Genomic DNA, 18,060 nt, shown 5'->3' on the forward strand with positions numbered 1-18,060 from the left:
TTTAACGTATTTGCAGGAGTTTTTAATTTTTTTTAAAAATTCATTCATGGGATGATCACATCACTGGATAAGAATGGCAGTTTCCTTCCCTGTAGGCCATCGGTGAACAGATGGGTTTTTCCAACAAAGACAATGGATTGACAGTCATCATCACATTCTTATTTCCAGATGGATTCACACCTAGGTCCCCAGACCAGTATCTCAGCCTCTAGGGAAGTGATGGACAGAAGACTAAATAGAAAATATGTACTAGAAATCACACAATGTTTTGGTTTATGTTTCCGTCATGAGATCCATCACTGCTATGGACACCAGGTAAAGAGCTGAAGAGACTGCAATGCTCCCAGGCAGAATCACAGCGGTCACCAGGTTTCATAGCCGACGGGGAAAATGCAAATCAGGGATTATAGGACATGACTCAACCCAATCCTATGTTTGGATTTAAAACATTCCTTTGATTTTTATCCACAAACTGAAAGATTACATTGTTTCCAATAAACAAATGTCTGTGGGAGAGCAACAGAATCTGTCATTGTAAAGGTGTGCAGACCTATCTAACAAATAAAGGGCCATCGAGATCATCACAGAATTCCTACAGTGTGGAAGATGGCCATTCAGTCAATATCAACCCTGCAAAGAGCATCCCAACCAGTCTCACACCCTACCCTATCCCTGCATTTTGCACACAAGATACTATGGGCAATTTAGCATAGTGAATCTACATAATTTGCACATTTTTGGACTGTGGGAGGAAACCAGAGCATCTGGAGGAAACTCACGCAGACAGTGTCTGGGTAAGACAATCTTCGTCAGGTCAGTGCGGACTTGATGGGCTAAGTGGTCTGCTCCCACAGTGGAGGGATTCTATGATCTCCAGAAACAAGCCCAAAACACACGGTTTTTGAATCGACTATAACAAAGTGTGGAGCTGGATGAACACAGCAGGCCAAGCAGCATCTCAGGAGCACAAAAGCTGACGTTTCAGGCCTTGACCCTTCTCTAGGCCCGAAAAGTCAGCTTTTGTGCTCCTGAGATGCTGCTTGGCCTGCTGTGTTCATCCAGCTCCACACTTTTTGTTATCTTGGATTCTCCAGCATCTGCAGTTCCCATTATCACTGATACTATTTTTGATTCTACTGTTAGCTATATTCAAACCAATCAACTTATTCAGAAATTTGCTGGTCATTAACCAGGAACCAGGAATGTACCAGGAAATCCCTTTTCACATATCATGCAGGTGGATAGGCTTTAGTCAGTGTGAATGTGTCGATGTGTTGTGACAACGTGACTATTTCCAAGCTCTACCTTACACAACTGTTAGTGTGACATTTTATTCACAATACCAGCACCTTTAATTGAGCAGGTATCGGTAACATCTGTACAAACAGCCCAACACCATGGTTTATTTGATAGTGAGAGTGACAGCAATGTTCTTCAACTGTGGTTGTCTGCGAACTCGCTGGTGTGTTAACAGTTTGGATGACAATGAATCCCTTCCCACACAGAGCTCATGAAAGGTCTCTCCCCAGAGTGAACTCGCTGGTGTATCAGCGGGGAATTCGAGTCAGCAAAGCCTTTCCCTCACGCAGAACAGGTCAATGGTCTCTCTCCAGTGTGACTCTGGTGGTCAGTTTCTAGCTGGGATGGATGAAGAAATTCCTTCCTGCAATCTGCACATTTCCACACTGTCTCCCAGTGTCACTGCACTGGTGTTTGGACATTTCAGATGAATCTTCACAGACTCTTCAACACACACACCATGTGCATTTCTCCCCAATGTGAGTGCTGCTTTTTCCTTCAATGTTCAAAATCCTGAGAAAATTGGGTTGTGATAAACAAAGTGACCGTCAGACCTGGATGTGGGCCTGTTTAAATTCTCCAACTGCAGACTATACTTTCAAAGAGAAAGTAAGTAAGAAACCAGAAGGACACAGATTGTGAAACTGAGAAATTCTCTGGACATGTGTGCAGCAACACTTGGGGAATATGCTGGATCACCATTAGAACAAATTCATTCATAAATATCCTCCAGGTAAGGGATCCAGTCAGTGTTTGCATCAAACTACCAAAAGAGAGAATTGGGAGAGCCAGCGAGGAAGGACAGTCATTGTATAGATCTGTAACTCCACCTTTCAATCCCTCTGAAAGAGTAAGAGCAGTGCAGAAGTAAAATTGTGGAAATCTGAAATGAAAACAAAAAAAATGCTTCATCAGCGTTGTACAGCACAAAACAATCCCTTTGGTCCCAGTTGTCCACGCTGACCAGATATCCCAAATTAATCTAATCCCATTTGCAAGCATTTGACCTATATTCTGCTACACGCTTCCTATTCACATACCTTTTAAATGTTGTAACTGTACCAGCTTCCTCTGGCACCTCATTCTGCACAGGCACCACCCACTTTCCCTTTAAAAAAAGGAAATTTGCTGGAAAAGCTCAGCAAGCCTGGTGGCATCTGTGGAGGAGGGGGAAAAAAGTTAACATTTCGGGACCGGTGACCCTTCCTCAGAACCCGAAACTCTTCTCTCCTCCACAGATGCTGCCAAACCTGCTGAGCTTTTCCAGCAACTTTGTTTTCTTTTCAGATTTACAGCATCTGCAGTTCTTTTGGCTCCCTTTTAAAGACTTTCCCTCTCAGCTTAAGCCAATGTTATTAGTTCTAGTCTCTAATTCAGGTTAGTTCTTCCCTAACCTGGGAAAACAATCTTGGCCATTCACCCTACACCCACCATAATTTTATTAACCTCTAATAAGGTCACCCCTCAGCCTTCAATGCTCCAGGTAAAATAGCCCCAGCATATTCAACCTCTCCCTACATCTCAAAACTTCCACCTCCTGCAACATCCTTATAAATCTTTTCTGCACCCTGCCAAGTTTAACAGCATCATTCCTATAGCAGGGAGACCAGAACTGAACACAATATTCCAAAAGCAGCATAATCAATGTCTTGTTCAGCCTATAACATGACCTCCCAACTCCTACACTCAATGCACTGACCAATAAATGCCAGCACAGCAAATATCATCTTCACTACCTTCTGTACCTGCAATCCACCTTCAAGGAACTGTGCACCTGCACCCCAAGGAGTCTCTGTTGCATAACAGCCCCGAGGGCCTCATCAGTAACTGTTTAAGTCCTGCCCTGATTTGTCATTGCCATAATGCAAATCGCTCACATTTATCTGAACTAAGTGTATTTCTATCACTCCTTGGCCCATCAACCCATTGATTACGTTCCCATTGTACTTGGGAAGTAAACTCCTTTGCTGTCTACTACAACAACAATAATTTTAGTGTCATCTGCAAACTTACTAACCATTCCTCCAATATTCATTCCACATGATTTGCATCAATGATAAAAAAAGCAGTGGACCCAGCACCAATCCTTGCAGCACACTGCTGTTCATAGTCTTCCAGACTGAACCCGCTCCCCGCCCCCCACCATGATCCTGTTTCCTACCTTCAAGCCAATTTTGTTTCAAATAGCTAACTCTCCCTGGGTTCCATTTGATCTAATCTTGCTAACCAGTCTGTCATGTGGAGCTTTGGTGAATGCCTTGCTGAAGTCCATAATAGACAGTGTCCACTGCTTTGCCTTCTTCAATCTTCTTTGTCACTTCTTCAAAAAACTCAATCAAGTTAGTGAGACAAGATTTCCTACTCACAAAGCCATGTCTACCATCCCTAATCAGTCTTTGCTTCTCTAACCACATGCAAATCCTGTCCCTCAGAATCCCCTCCAGCAATTTACCCACCACTGACATCAGGCTCAACGGTCGATGGTCCTCTGGCTTTTCCTTAAAGAATGGCACCACATTAGCCACCCGGCCTTCTGGCACTTCACTAGTGTCAGTGATACAAATACCTCAGCAAGGGGCCAGCAATTACTTCCCCAGCTTCTCCCAGAGTTTGTGGGTAACACCTGATCAGGTGCCAGGAACCTATCCACCTTTATGCATTTTAAGACATCCAGCACCTAGATCTCTGTAATATAGACACTTCTCACGACTCATTATTTATGATTCCAAGCTCTCGCACTGCCATATCCTTCTCTGCAGTAAATACTAATGCGAATACTCATTCACTATCTCAGCCTGCAGTTCCACACAGACAGCCTTGTTGATCTTTAAAGGGGCCCCTATTTTTTCCCTTGTTGTTTTTTTGTCCCAAATGAAGTTTCAGAATCTCTTGGGATTCCCCTTAACTCAATTTGCCAAAGATAGCTCATGTCTCCTTTTTGCCGTCCTGATTTCCCTCAAGTATACTCCTACTGCCCCTATACTTTGAAGGATTGACCCAAATCCTGATGTCAGTACCCAACATGTGCTGCCTTCTTTTTCTTGACCAGAGCCTCAATTTCTCCAGTCAGCCAGTATCCCCTACATTTACCAGCCTTGCCCTTCACGTGAACAGGAACATGTGCCTGGCTCTCCTTATTTTAGTTTTGAGGGCCTCCCACTTTCCAAGCATTCCTTGACCTACATATTACCTCTCCCGATCATCTTTTGGAAGTTCTTGCCCAATAATGTCAAAGTTGGCCTTACTTCAATTTAATGCATATTTAGAATTTTGAAATGTATAAGTTTTATATGTAAACTGATCACATCTGCCTGCATCTGGCATATACTCCTCTAAAGCTCTCTTATCTATGTCCCTATTCAAGTGTCTTTTAAACAATGTGACTGTACCTGTATCTGCCACTTCCTCTGAGTTTGTTCCACACGTGGACAAGTTCGTAAAAATAAAAAAATCCATGTCTTTTTAAATATGTATTTCTCCTCTCACCTTACATACATGTCCCCTTGTCTTGAAATCACCCAACCTTGGGAATAAACCCTTGCTATTCGCATAATCTGTGCCCTCATGATTTTATCAACCTCTAAGGTCACTCCTTAACCCATTATACTCCAGTGAGAAAAGTCCTAGCTTTGTCTGTCTATTTGATAATCAAGCTCTCCAATCCTGGCAACATCCCAGCAAGTCTGTTCTGAACTGTCTCCAGTTCAATAATAATGTCCTTCCTGTAACAGGGCAACCAGAGCTGCACACAATACCTCAAATGAAGCCTCAATGTCCTATACAACCTCAACATAACATCCCAACTCTGAGACTCAGAGGTCTGAGCAATGAAAGCAAGTGTGCTAAACAACATATTAACCACCCTGACTACTTGTCTACATAAACTTCAAAGAATTATGTACCTGAATCTCAGCATTTCTCTGTTTCACAACTCTACCCTGGGTGCAACCATCAATTGTTGGTCCTACCCTGTTCATTTTACCAAAATACAATATCTCACATTTATTCAAATTGAACTTCATCCTCCACTTCTCAACCCATTGACATAATTGATCAAGATCTCACTGTCATCTTAGATAACCTTCACTAACCACTAATTCTCGTATCGTCTGCAAACTTACTGATCTTGTCCCTTAAATTCGCATCCAAATCATTAATATAAATGAGAAACAAAAGTGGCCCCTGCACAGATTGCTGTGGAACACACTGGTCACAGAACTCCACTCTGAAAAATCCCCCAACACCACATTCTCTCCGACAACTAAGCCAATTCCGCTTCCAATAAGCGAGCTCTTCCTGAATCTCGTGTGATCTAACTTTACTCATTAGTCTACCACGTGGAACCCGGTCAAAGGCTTCACTCTCACTCTGGGAGGTGCTGCAAATCTGACCCAATTCCCCCGCTATTTGTCCATCATTCCTTGAAAAGTCAAATCCCAACTCTCTTCTGAGAATAACTGCTAAATCTGCATCCAGCTACCATTCAGACTGTTCCAGATCCTGGGAACTTGCTGAGTCAAACAAACAATCTTCACATTTTCACCCTGCATTATTTGCCAATTAGCTGAATGTTGTATTCTACGGTTACCAAACATTGCTACAATGGAGAATTATCTCGGCTTCTGTTAGCTCTCTCCAAGCCAGAGACCCACCATAATTTTAATTGACTTATGGGATGTGGTCTTTCCTGCACAAACTAATATTGATTGCCCATTTTTATTGGATTTGGAGAAAGTGGTACTTTCTATGACTGCTGCACTCCATGTGCTGTAAGTACACCACTGTGTTGTTATGATGATAATCCACCCTGGAGCCTCACTACCCTCCCGATTGCAGGAATCATACCTCAAACTTCACTACCCACCTGATCATGCCCTCGAGCCTCACTACCTGCATTACTGCAGGCATTACCATCGAGCCTCAACACGCTTCACATCTCTGGAATCCCTCCCCAGCCTCACTACCTGCCTATCGTTGGAATCCCCCACTAGCCACATAACTCACACCATCTATTCAGATTCCTCCAGTCTCACAAACCACCTCATCTCTAATCTCCTCCAGCCCACAAACTTCTTTAGCTCTATAATTGTCTTCAGCCTCACAAACCTCCCTTTGTCTGAGGTCTCCTCCAGCCTCACAATCTTCCCCATTTCTGTAATCTCATCCAAGCTCACTTTTCCCTATTTTTGGAATCTTCTCCGGTCTCAGAACCCTTCCTGTCTCTAATATCGTCCAGCCTCACAAATGGATGATACAAGAATGATATTTCTTTCCTCTAATACAATCCTTATTTTTATACATCCACTTGATGGCGGTACTTTCAATTTCCTGGGCTTCAGGCCCCTGAATTTCGAGGTAAACCGCATTACGTCTATACCTCACTTTTCTCCCGAAAATACTGACCAATCATGAGTCATTTGTTCTAATATCTCATATTCTGAAATGACTTGACATATTGCTGGGTATCCTCCTATGTGAAGAGTCTCGGAGGTCTACAGCACAGAAAAAGTCTTTGTGGCCCATCCAGCCTGTGCCAGTTAAAAACCACCACCTAACTATTCTAATCTAATTTTCCAGAACTTGGCCCATAGACTCTGCATTGGCATCACAAGTGTGCATCTATATATATCTTAAACGCTATGAGGATCTCTGTGCCTACCACCCTCACAGACAGTGAGGTTCAGTGCCATTGTCACAGCATGATGACATTACAGACAGGAAAAGAGACGAGCTGAGTCTGTGCAAACCAAAGATCCCCCACACACTGTGAAAGACGGGAGGGTGCCTGATCGGAGGCAGAGGAGATTTAACAGAATGGTTTGTAGGGAGAGGGTTTTTAGTTGCATGGTTAGGGCTGTTTTTATTATAATTTTGTGTGACTTAGACATTTCTGGTACATATTGAGAATATCCATCTACAATAGATGGACTTCCTCTCAATCTCTCTCCTCGCCTGGGGTGCAGTAATCTTCAGGTTAAACCAGCCCTATGGTCAGGTAGGACAATGGTGACTTTACCTTAGGCATAGTGATGCCACTGTGCCTCGGTGGTGTAGAGGGGAATGTTGCATGTGGTGGATGGGACACCACTCTGACACTGCTTCATCTGGAGGATGTTACCTTTCTTTAATATTGTTGGGGCTGTACTCATGCAGGGAAGTGGAAAATGTTCCAACACAATCCGGATGAGTTCCTTACACACAGGAAACAAACTGTCATTGGGTAATCAGGTGCTTGGGGAAACTAAGATTGATCTCCTTGTAACAAAGGATTTTGAGGGGACCTTTGATAGGAGGTGTTTACAAAAGATAAACATTAGGACGGCAAAATGTACACTCAACTGGCCATAAAAAAGGGCTACAGGACATATATTAAAAGTCGTAGGAAAGATCTATTGAGAGAATGGGGTAATAAGAAAGAAATTTTACATGGCAAATGGGAATGAGCAGGAACACAATACTCACACACAATGCGAATATCCAGGTCCTGATTGAATTGAGTAATTCTGTCAGAGTTTGGTGTTACAATTATTGAGCTTCCTACCTGAAAGTCCACTTGTAATATCCTGTAACACAAATTCATAAAATCCATCACTGTCAGAGTAGGAATCCACAACATCCCCTCCTCCTGGCCGAGGGTAACTGTGCATTGTTCCTGCTGCACATTATTCCTTGTGGGAGTCAGCAGCTGATTCGAGGGATTTCTATTTGGGTTTCTAGGAATTTCCACATTGGGGCTTCATGTCACTGAACAGAACAACAGGTGTTTGACACAAGGCAAAGAATGGCCAAGATTTAGTGAGATGCAGGCAGCAGGATTTGCTTCCTTTTCTTTCCTTCTGTGCTGCTGCACTGCCACAATGAGACATCAGCTTTTCCGGCCCAATGCAACTTGATGAACAAGTTGTCTCGATTCTGAGAAATGGGCAGTAAGCTTCTCCCAGTCATTTGAAAAAACGCCCCTTAAAAAGGCAGCAATTACGTATGTGTCATGTTGCCCAGTGCTCCCAACAAAAAGATGAGAAGAATGAGGAAGGATCTCATAAAAAGGGATAACAGTCAAGTTCCATGAGGGTTAGAGTTTATGGAGAGATATTGATAAATGGGCGACAAGTCGGCAAATGGAGTATAATTTGGGAAAACGTGAAGTTGCTAATTTTTGAGATGACCAAAGAACAGTGTTATTTAAAAATGTAAAAACTGTGGAAAACTGCAACACAAAAGGGATTCAGGAATAATTGTGCAGGAAGCATGAAGCGAGCATACAGTTGCAACAGGTAATCGGGAAGGGTCATGGGATGTTATCCTTATGTCAAGGTGTTTGCAGTAGAAGAGTTTGGAATACATGTCTTAGGACAAATGTACAACTTGCTGGCAAGACCACATCTGGAAGAATGTGAGCAGCTTTTTTGGTCCACTTATTTGAGCAAGTATATAACTTCACTGGAGGCATTTCAAAGAAGATGAACTAAGATGATCATTGGTTTGGAGGGATTATGTTTTAAGCTAAGACGAAACAGGTCTGGAATATACTAACTAGATTTTTTTGAAGAATGAGAGATGTTCTAATTAAAAATAGAGGATTCTCAAGGGAGTTGACAGGATAAATGCTGAGGAAATATTTCTCATCGTGGGAGCAGATTCTCGATAAGGCAGAGAAGAGAGGGTTCTCTTTTGGAATTGTCAAGCTTAAGGCAACACAGACATGGGAAAGGGGTTTCAGTCGCGAATGAGCTGGAGTGAGGTGGAGAGAAGGAGCATTTTAGAGATTGAAATTTCTGGCATTTGTGATTGAAATGTACGGTAAGATGTTCATCTTGAGACCAGATATGACAGCATTATTGAGAAGGGTGCAGTTCAGCCTCAGACAGTTCCCAATGAGAGGGATGGATTCAGTACAATAGTAAGGAAAAATAATTTGTAATAATAACTGAAGGCAATGTGTTTTACTATCACAAAGTGTTATTGGAGGAAATTTCAACTAATCAAGTAGTGGAAGCATGATAAGCAGTTTTATAACTGAGTAACAGTGGAGCAAAGTGATGGAGACGAGTTAGATCTGAACATTGTAGAATACATGTGAAAGTTAACACAGTGCTTGTGGAAGATCTCACCTCCTGGAAGTATGTTGGTGAGAAACAGCATGGGCCAAGGATAGATCCTGGAGGGACATTTACGACATGGATTTCAGACAGGAAAGAGAGATGGAGTGGGATTTTCCAATGACGGTGAGGTCGAACATTGGTTTTAAACAGAATGGGTGAGAAGGACATAACCGGAAAAGAGAAACAGACAGAACAAGTAACAATATCTGTGAATTGGCATGGGGGAAGAGGCAGGGAGGAGGAGGAGGAGGAGAAATAAGAGTTGGAATATTTGTAGTTTAGTGAGAATAGGGCAAAGTGTTAAGATGAGCTCTGATAAGGCTTGACATGAAACTGGACAAAGATGCAAGTTTAAGCCTAAAACGAGGAGCAACATGCTAAGCAATTTGGTTTGGTGGGCTTGTGGAAGAGAGGGAAGCAGCAGAGGCAGCTGATTGGATTGTCTCAATCTTAGTGACATAGAAACTGCATGTGTCTCCTTCACTTGCTGTTGGAGCGGAGGATGGAGGAGACAGGATGATGGACAGTGTTTTGCAAAGAAACAATGCCTGTGTTAGTGATATTTAAAAATGAGTGAACAAACCTGATGACTAACTTTTATCCAGAATGTTAAAATGTACAACAGAAGTCCAGGTTCAAATCCTATCTCAGCAGATGGTGGAATTTGAATTCAATAAAAAAAAACTGGAAGAATCAACTGGTTGCCATGGCAACAATTGCTGATGACAGAGTGAAAAAAAAATCTAATGTCCTTCGGGGAAAGAAATTTGCCAACCTCAGCAAGCCACTCAGTTGCAAATCACTGCAAAGTTTCAACAAAGGAATGAAGCTGGGTGGCCCATTTGGCATCTACCAGGGAACTAGGAAAGACAACTGCAGAATCAGCCCTATCGGCCCCCCAAACTCCTGCTTAATAATATCTGGGGGCTAGTGGCAAAATTTGGAGAGCCGCTTCAAAGACGAGTCAAGGAACAGTGTCAGACTCATGGAAACATACCTGGCAAACAATGACACACACCACTATCATTGTCCTTAGTGAAGCCCTGTCCCAGCAGACGTGACAGCACAGTGCTATTCTGACCAGATTATTTGACCTGGGAGTACTCAACATTGACTCTGACGCCTGGAAGTCTCATGGCTCCTGCTGATTACCATGTACCATCCTCCCTTGGTTGATAAATCAGCAGTAGTATTATCGCTAGATTATTAATCCAGAGACCCAGATAACATTCTGGGGACCTGGGTTCGCATCCTGCCATGGCAGATGGTGAAACATGAATTAAATAATGATCTGGAACTAAGATTCTCATGATGACCATGAAACCATTGCCAATTATCAGGAAAGACCCATCTGGTTCACTTATGCCCTTTCCGGAAATGTGCCATCCTTACCTGGTCTGGATGACATGTGACTCCAAACCCATAGTGATGTGCTTGACTCTTAACTGCCTTCCAGGTAATAAACGCTGGTCCAGCCAGCGATTTCCACATCCCAAGAGGGAATTTTAAGAAACAAAAAACTCCATCATGTTGAACAGCACTTGGAGAAAGCACTGCGAGTGTGAATAGCACTAAATGTACTCAATGTCCACATCAGGAGTAGTTTGCAGGAGGATTACCAATCAGGCTGGTCGGGTCCTGAAGGACAAAGCTGCTTGGCTGGGACTGCAGCAGGTGCTGACGCACCAAACGGGGAAAATATAGCTGATCTCATCACCACCAATTTCCCAGCTGCAGAGGCATCTGTCCATGACAGGATTGTTAACAGCAACCACCGCACAGTCCTGTGGAGACAAAGCCTCATCTTAAACTTGAGAATACCCCCCATTGCGTTGGGTGGCACTAACTTCGGCTAAAAGGGACAGACTTGGAACAGACACAGGAGCTCAAAACCAGATATCTATGAGGCTTTGAGAGAGACTGCAACAGTAGCAGACCTTCTCCAGCACAATCTGTAACCTCATGGCCCAGCATATCCTACAGACAGCCATTGCCATTGATCCAGGGGACCAACACTGGTTGAACGGAGAGTATTGGAGGGCACGCCAAGGGCAGCACCAGGCATACCTAAAAAATAAGGTGCCAACCTGGTAAAACCAAACAGGACTATCTGCATGCCAAATAGCATAAGCAGCAAGAGTTAGAGCTAAGCCACCCCATAACCAATAGATCAGATGCAAGCTCTGCAGTTCTGCCACACCCAGTCGTGAACAGTGATGGACAATTAAACAACTCACTGGAGGAAGAATGCCAAAAATCCCCATCTTTACCCGACACAGGAGCCCAACCTATCCATGCAAAAGACAAGTCTGCAGCAATCTTCAGCCAGAAGTGCCAACTGGATGATCCAACTCAGCCTTCTCCAGAGGTCCCCAACATCAGAGATGTGAGTTTTCATCCAATTTGATTCATTTCACATAATATTAAAGAAATGAATGAACAGTGCAAAGGTTATGGGCCCTGGCAACACTCTGACTAGTGCTCTACAGCTTGCTAGCATCCAAGCCAAACTATTTCAGTCCTGCTACAGCGCTGGCATCTACTAACAATTTGGGAAACTGCCCAGGTCTGTTCAGCACAAAAACATTGAAAATCGAACCCGACCAATTTCCCCTCAAGCAATCTACTCTCTATCATCAGTAAAGTGATAGAAGGTGTTGTCACAGCAGTATTAAGCAGCACTTACTCAGCAGTAACCTGCTCAGTGACACCCAGTTTGGGCCATGGTGGGCACTCGGTTCCTGATCTTATTACAGACTTGATCCGCAAATTCACAAACAGCTGAATTCCTGAGGTGAGGTGAGGGTAAACAGCAGAGCCCTGCACAAAAACCACTTATTTCCACTTCAGTGACAATGACTGACAGTGACACCTTAGTTTCAGCTCATCTGCTGAACCTCTCATCTATTCCTGTGTTATCTCTAGACTTAACTACCCAAATTCACTGCCAGTTGGCCTCCCACATTCAACATCCCTGCAATCTCAAGAATACCTAAAATTCTGCTGCACACAAGTTCATTTGTACCAAGACCTGTTCACCATCACTACTGTGCTCCCTGAACCACAAAGGCTCCTATTTATAAGCAACAATTTAAAATTCTCACCCGTGATTTAATTCCTGGCTGTGATGAGCCCTATCTCCCTGCACCAAACAACCTTCAAGACTTCGATAACTCATTTAGTTCCAGACTCCAACAATGCGTTTAATCATCCCTTCACTATTGGAGGCTGTTTCTAAAGTTGCCAGAAAACGTGATCTGGAATTCCCCTGATAAACCTCTTAGGTTTGCTTTCCTTGAGAGAGTCAGGAAAACCTGTAGATTTGGTAACTTTTTGGTCACCTGACCTAATATGGCCTTACGTCAAAAGTTTGTTGATAATATTTTTGTGAAATTATAAAACATGATAAAAATACAAATAGTTTGTTGATTTGGACATACACCATTAGCTCTTCAGTAGCTCTTCAGTATCGCTAGATGAATGATCTGTAACTTCTCAAATGGAGCATTGTGAGAGCACCTTTATCATACAAACTGCAGTAGCACACGAAAGTTAAACATCACCTTCTCCACAGGTGACAGGGCTTTGGCAACGATCGCTGGTATCTGTGGAAGGAGAAACACACAGTAAATGCTGCAGAAGTGCAAAATGAATGACACAGATAAAAACGCTGTAGAATTTGGTGGTCTGAAATGGAAGAAAAATACACTCTCTTTCTGGGAAAATATTTCCTGACTGTGAAAGATACCATTCAAAAATTAATCTGGTAAGAGAGCAGCACATGGTCAGGGGGTGGGCAGCAGTGGAAAATTTATTTACAAAAAAGGTACAAGGAAATTACAGTAAAATACTACAGAGATCAAATCTATCCATCATTAGAGACTGAAGAGATTAGACACCGACAAAGGTGATCAGGGAGCACAGAAGTGAGTAAGAGCAGTGTGAGCTGCTATGATCCAACAGTCTGGGAAAAAAAATCCATAAGAAACAAACATTTCTCTTGGATAAGAGATAATAGGAACTGCAGATGCTGGAGAATCCAAGATAACAAGGTGTGGAGCTGGATGAACACAGCAGGCCAAGGAGCATCTTCGGAGCAGGAAAGCTGACGTTTTGGGCCTGGACACTTCATCAGAAATGGGGGAGGGGAAGAGGATTCTGAACGAAATAGGGAGAGAGGGGGAGACAGATCAAAGATGGAGAGAAAAGATATTTGGAGAGGAGACAGACAAGTTAAAGAGGCGGGCATGGAGCAGGTAAAGATGAGGAGAGGTGGGGAGGTAGGGAGGTGATAGGTCAGTCCAGGGAGGACAGACAGGTCAAGGGGGTGGGATGAAGTTAGTAAGCAGGAAATAGGGGTGCAGCTTGAGGTGGGAGGAGGCGATAGGAGAGAGGAAGAACAGGTTAGGGAGGGAGGGACAAGCTGGGCTAGTTTTGGGATGCAGTTGGGGGAGGGGAGATTGAGGCTTCTGAAATCCACATGGACACCATTGGGCTGCAGGGTTCCCAGGCAGAATATGTGTTGCTGTTCCTGCAACCCTTGGGTGGCATCATTGTGGCACTGCAGGTGGCCCAGGATGGACATGTCATCTGAGGAATGGGATGGGGAGTTGAAATGGTTCGTGACTGGGAGATGCAGTTGTTTCTTGGAAACTGAGCGTAGGTGTTCTGCAAAGCAGTCCCCAAGCCTCCGCTTGGTTTCCGCAATGTAGAGGAGGCCACAACGGGTAGAGGGGATGCAGTATACCACATTGGCAGATGTGAAGGTGAACATCTGCTCGATGTAGAAAGTCTTCTTGGGGCCTGGGATGGGGGGGGGGGGGAAAAGAGGGAGGAGGTGTGGAGGCAAGTGTAGCACTTCCTTTGGTTGCAGGGGAAGGTGCTGGGAGTAGTGGGGTTGGAGGGCAGTGTGGAGCGGACAAGGGAGTCACGGAGAGACTGGTCTCTCCGGAAGGCAAGCAAGGGTGGGGAGGGAAAAATGTCTTTGATGGTGAGGTCGGATTGCTGATGGCGGAAGTGTCAGAGGATGACGTGTTCGATCCGGAGATTGGTGGAGTGGTATGTGAGGATGAGGGGGATTCTTTTTCAGTTGTTATTGCAGGGACAGGGTGCGAGGGAGGAGTTGTAGAAAAATGCAGGAGACACGGTCAAGGGTGTTCTTGACCACTCTGGTGGGGAGGTGGGGAGTGGAGTTGCGGTCCTTGAAAAACAAGGGCATCATAGATGTACGGGAGTGGAATCCTGGGAGCAGATGCGGCAGAGGTGAAGCAATTGGGAATAGGAGATGGCATTTTTGCAGGACGGTGGGTGGGTGTGAGATGTTAATGTGATAACATCCCATTAATTTAAAGAAGTATAGAAATCAAAGTCTTTCATCTGCATTTGATTCCTATACAGAGACTTTGATTTATAGAAGTAAAGTCTTTTATCTACTCACATCGGTATGCAGACACTGCCCTGAAGCTTCCTGCCCAGCTAGGAATTCAGTGTAAAGCTTTTGTAACTCCTTATCTTCTCACACATCGGCATGCAGACACTGTCTTAAGTTTCCTGACTGAACTGAAATTAGAATCAATCTGTATCAAATAGGGTTAGTTGGGGAAATTTTGTAAAGGTGTGAAACCTCTAAAGCATGTAACTTCTGTCGCTGACTAAGGGGCCAGGGCACTGACTTTGTCCTAGCCAGACATACTGGCAACTTGAAATCACAATCTGTCCCGGACAACAACTCAAAATCACCTCCTGCCATGAGCAGCTACTTCACAAGCAATCGATACTATATCCTGGTCTTTTATGTTATCGATGTAATAATTGCTTGGTATCCTGTTTTTGTCTGTTGTAGTAATTGTTTTATGTATCATGTCATTGGAGGTTGTGAAATCGTTTTCTGTATCATGTCTTTTGTAAAGTATAAAAAGCAGGGACTGTCCGGAGAGAACTCCTTGTGAGACTTTGCACTGTGTGCCGGGTTGAGTACAGTGATTCTTCACAGCTTGTACTTGCTTGGTAAGAAAATGATTGGTGTTTTTCTAAACAGGTCAGTGTCTTGTTATTGCAGCACGTCCGTGAGGGTCTCCGAAAACAAACTTGACAGGTGGGAGGTGGTGTATTCTAGGTAGCTGTGGGAGTCAGTGGGCTTGAAATATATATCGGTTTTGAGATTGTTCCCCAAGATGGAAATAGAGGACCAGGAAGGTGAGAGAGGTGGTTAGAGATGGTCCAGGTGAACTTAAGGTTGGGGTGGAAGGTGTTGGTGAAGTGGGCGAACTGTTCGAGCTCCTCATAGGAGCACGAGGCAGCGCCGATACAGTCATCCATGTACTGGAGGAAGAGGTACGGAAGAGGGATTGTTCCAACAAAGAGGCAGGCAAAGCTTGGGCCCATGCAGGTACCCATGGCCACCCCCTTTGTCTGTAGGCAGTGGGACGAGTTCACCGAAGCACATAATGGCGTCAGTGGAGGGGAACTGGTCAGACCTGCAGGACAGGAAATAGCGTAGGGCTTTGAGGCCATCTGTATGGGGTATGCAGGTGCTAATGTGGTATACTGCACCGCTGCACCCGTTCTGGCCTCCTCTACATCAGGGAAACCAAGCAGAGGCTTGGGGACCGCTTTACAGAACACCTACACTCAGTTCGCAATAAACAATTGCTCATCCCCACCTCCCTAACCTGCTCTTCCTCTCACCTATCCCCTCCTCCCATCTCAAGCCACACCCCCATTTCCTACTTGCTAACCTCATCCCACCCCTTTGACTTGTTGGTCCTCCATAGACTGACCCATCCCCTCCCCACCTACACTCACCTTTACCTGCTCCATCCCCACCTCTAACTTGTCTGTCTCCTCTCCACTTGTCTCCCACTCTCTCCCTGTTTGTTTCAGCATCCCCTTCCCCTCCCCCATTTCTGAAGGGTGTGGGCCCGAATACGTCAGTTTTCCTGTTTCTCTGATGCTGCCTGTCCTGTTGTGTTCCTCCAGCTTCACCCCCGGCCCTTTTAAAGTTTCAAAGCTGTCGCGCATGCGCCCCGCGGATCACTGCCCCCAATAAAGATGGTGACGATCACACGGGCCTATCGCCATCGGAGGCGTTGATTTGTTTTCTGCAAACGTGAGTCTGGGAGTTTCAAATGGGTGTGTTTTCCGACGTGCACTAACTGTTTGTAAAACTTCCAAACCCATACGAATATCACTTCCCTCCAGCTTTCTACCGTTTTGCTTTCTTTACTGTGGCCTGCTCTTACCTCAATTGCACAAATCTTGGTCTCAGCGAGGGATCTAGGCCCGAAACGTCAGCTTTCCTGCTCCTCTGATGCTGCTTGACCTGCTGTGTACATCCAGCTGCACACCGTGTTATCTCGGATTCTCCAGCATCTGCCGTTCCGGTTATCTCAGCGACTCTGCACCGCACTCGTGGATGATCACGTGGTTTTCACTGATCCCGCCCTCCCTTCATTCTGATTGGGCGACATCCGTCCGGTCATGCACGGCACACCTGTGCTCCTATTGGTCGCGCACTGACATCAATCAGCCAGACTTCACTGTGAGCTGGAGCATGCGCAGTGCTTTGTGTTATTGTTCGAAGCAAATGAACGTCGTCGCAATGTTTCATTTTGAGACGAATGAGACTGAAAACTGGATCTGTCTTTTTACCTTCACAGATGCTGCCAGATCTGCTGAGCTTTTCCAGCAACTTTGCTTTTGTTCCTGATTGACAACATCCCAGTTCTTTTGTTATTTTTTAATAAGTCGCGATTGAAAAGGCTTCCTGCAGCTCAAAGCTAAAGGTACTCTTGATACCGCTCTGTCAGCCAATAGAGAAATAGCGGTGAAATAAGGGTAATAAATACAGGTCTAGCAGTCCTCAGGTAAGATGTAAAGGGAATAATTATGAATATGAAGAACATCACGTGGTGAAGTGAGGTGAGTGTTGTTCATATGAACTGTGATTGGGCAGAGAGGGAGGTTAATCAAAAAAGAACAAGCAGAAAAGAGATTCTCAAGAAAGGTCTGTGCAATGGAAAGCAACGAGAATCAGAAGATAAAAGCCCAACACAAGAAAAAGTTTGAAGACCGCGGCTGCAGAAACTCCAATAAGTTGTTTCACTGCTCTACTGCCTAGTTATTGACTTAAGCAGTATAATCCACATTCAACTGTAAGTAGCTATCTGAGTTTGTCACTGTAGTTTACTTCATAACAGATAAACTCCACACTTTGTCTCAATAAAGCTGACAGTTGGTTCACCAATTAGTTCTGCTGCCAAGTCCGTTCTTGTTTGAAAAGGGGTATAGATCACATTTAAATAGACAATGAAAAATGTCAATCCAGGCTGGGAGCAAAATTCTACTCCCTCGCCACTGACTCCATCCCTGCCCCTGGTAACTGGCAGGTAACACACTGGTCACAGTCAGGGTGCAATATTTCACCCCAAGATGAGCTTCTAACCACATTACTCACCCCCACACTCATTATCACAAAGACCACATACAATTTCAACCTCAACAGCATCTCAGGTCATCTGCTGCTGAAACTCTCATCCATTCCTTTGCTACCTCTCGACTTAACTCCCCAAACACACTCCCGGCCGGCTTCTTAATACTACTTCCCTGAAATCTTGAACTGATCCAAAAATCTGCTGCCCATGTGTTTATTTTCACCGAT

At 44.4% G+C, this 18,060-nt stretch overlaps 2 long non-coding RNA genes across 4 annotated transcripts in view; one reads left to right on the forward strand and one right to left on the reverse strand.

Annotated features, from left to right (window-relative positions):
- LOC132208910 (uncharacterized) lies at positions 1 to 16,836 on the reverse strand. 3 transcript variants are annotated; one of them, XR_009445026.1, is made up of 4 exons: positions 16,643 to 16,836; positions 12,965 to 13,006; positions 7,762 to 7,862; positions 1 to 2,182 (listed from the first exon to the last, which is right to left on the reverse strand). It is a non-coding gene; the product is annotated as an uncharacterized LOC132208910 (long non-coding RNA). The 3 variants fall into 3 exon arrangements; XR_009445025.1 differs by having other exon boundaries at positions 12,921 to 13,006; XR_009445024.1 differs by having other exon boundaries at positions 12,842 to 13,006.
- The window catches only part of LOC132208911 (uncharacterized), a 23,608-nt gene continuing 22,008 nt past the window's right edge, over positions 16,461 to 18,060 (forward strand). Inside the window, exon 1 of the long non-coding RNA XR_009445027.1 lies at positions 16,461 to 17,185. This is a non-coding gene — a long non-coding RNA (uncharacterized LOC132208911). The remainder of the gene's footprint in view (positions 17,186 to 18,060) is intronic.

Source organism: Stegostoma tigrinum, unplaced genomic scaffold, assembly GCF_030684315.1.
Source record: "Stegostoma tigrinum isolate sSteTig4 unplaced genomic scaffold, sSteTig4.hap1 scaffold_57, whole genome shotgun sequence".
Taxonomy (NCBI): Eukaryota; Metazoa; Chordata; class Chondrichthyes; order Orectolobiformes; family Stegostomatidae; genus Stegostoma; species Stegostoma tigrinum.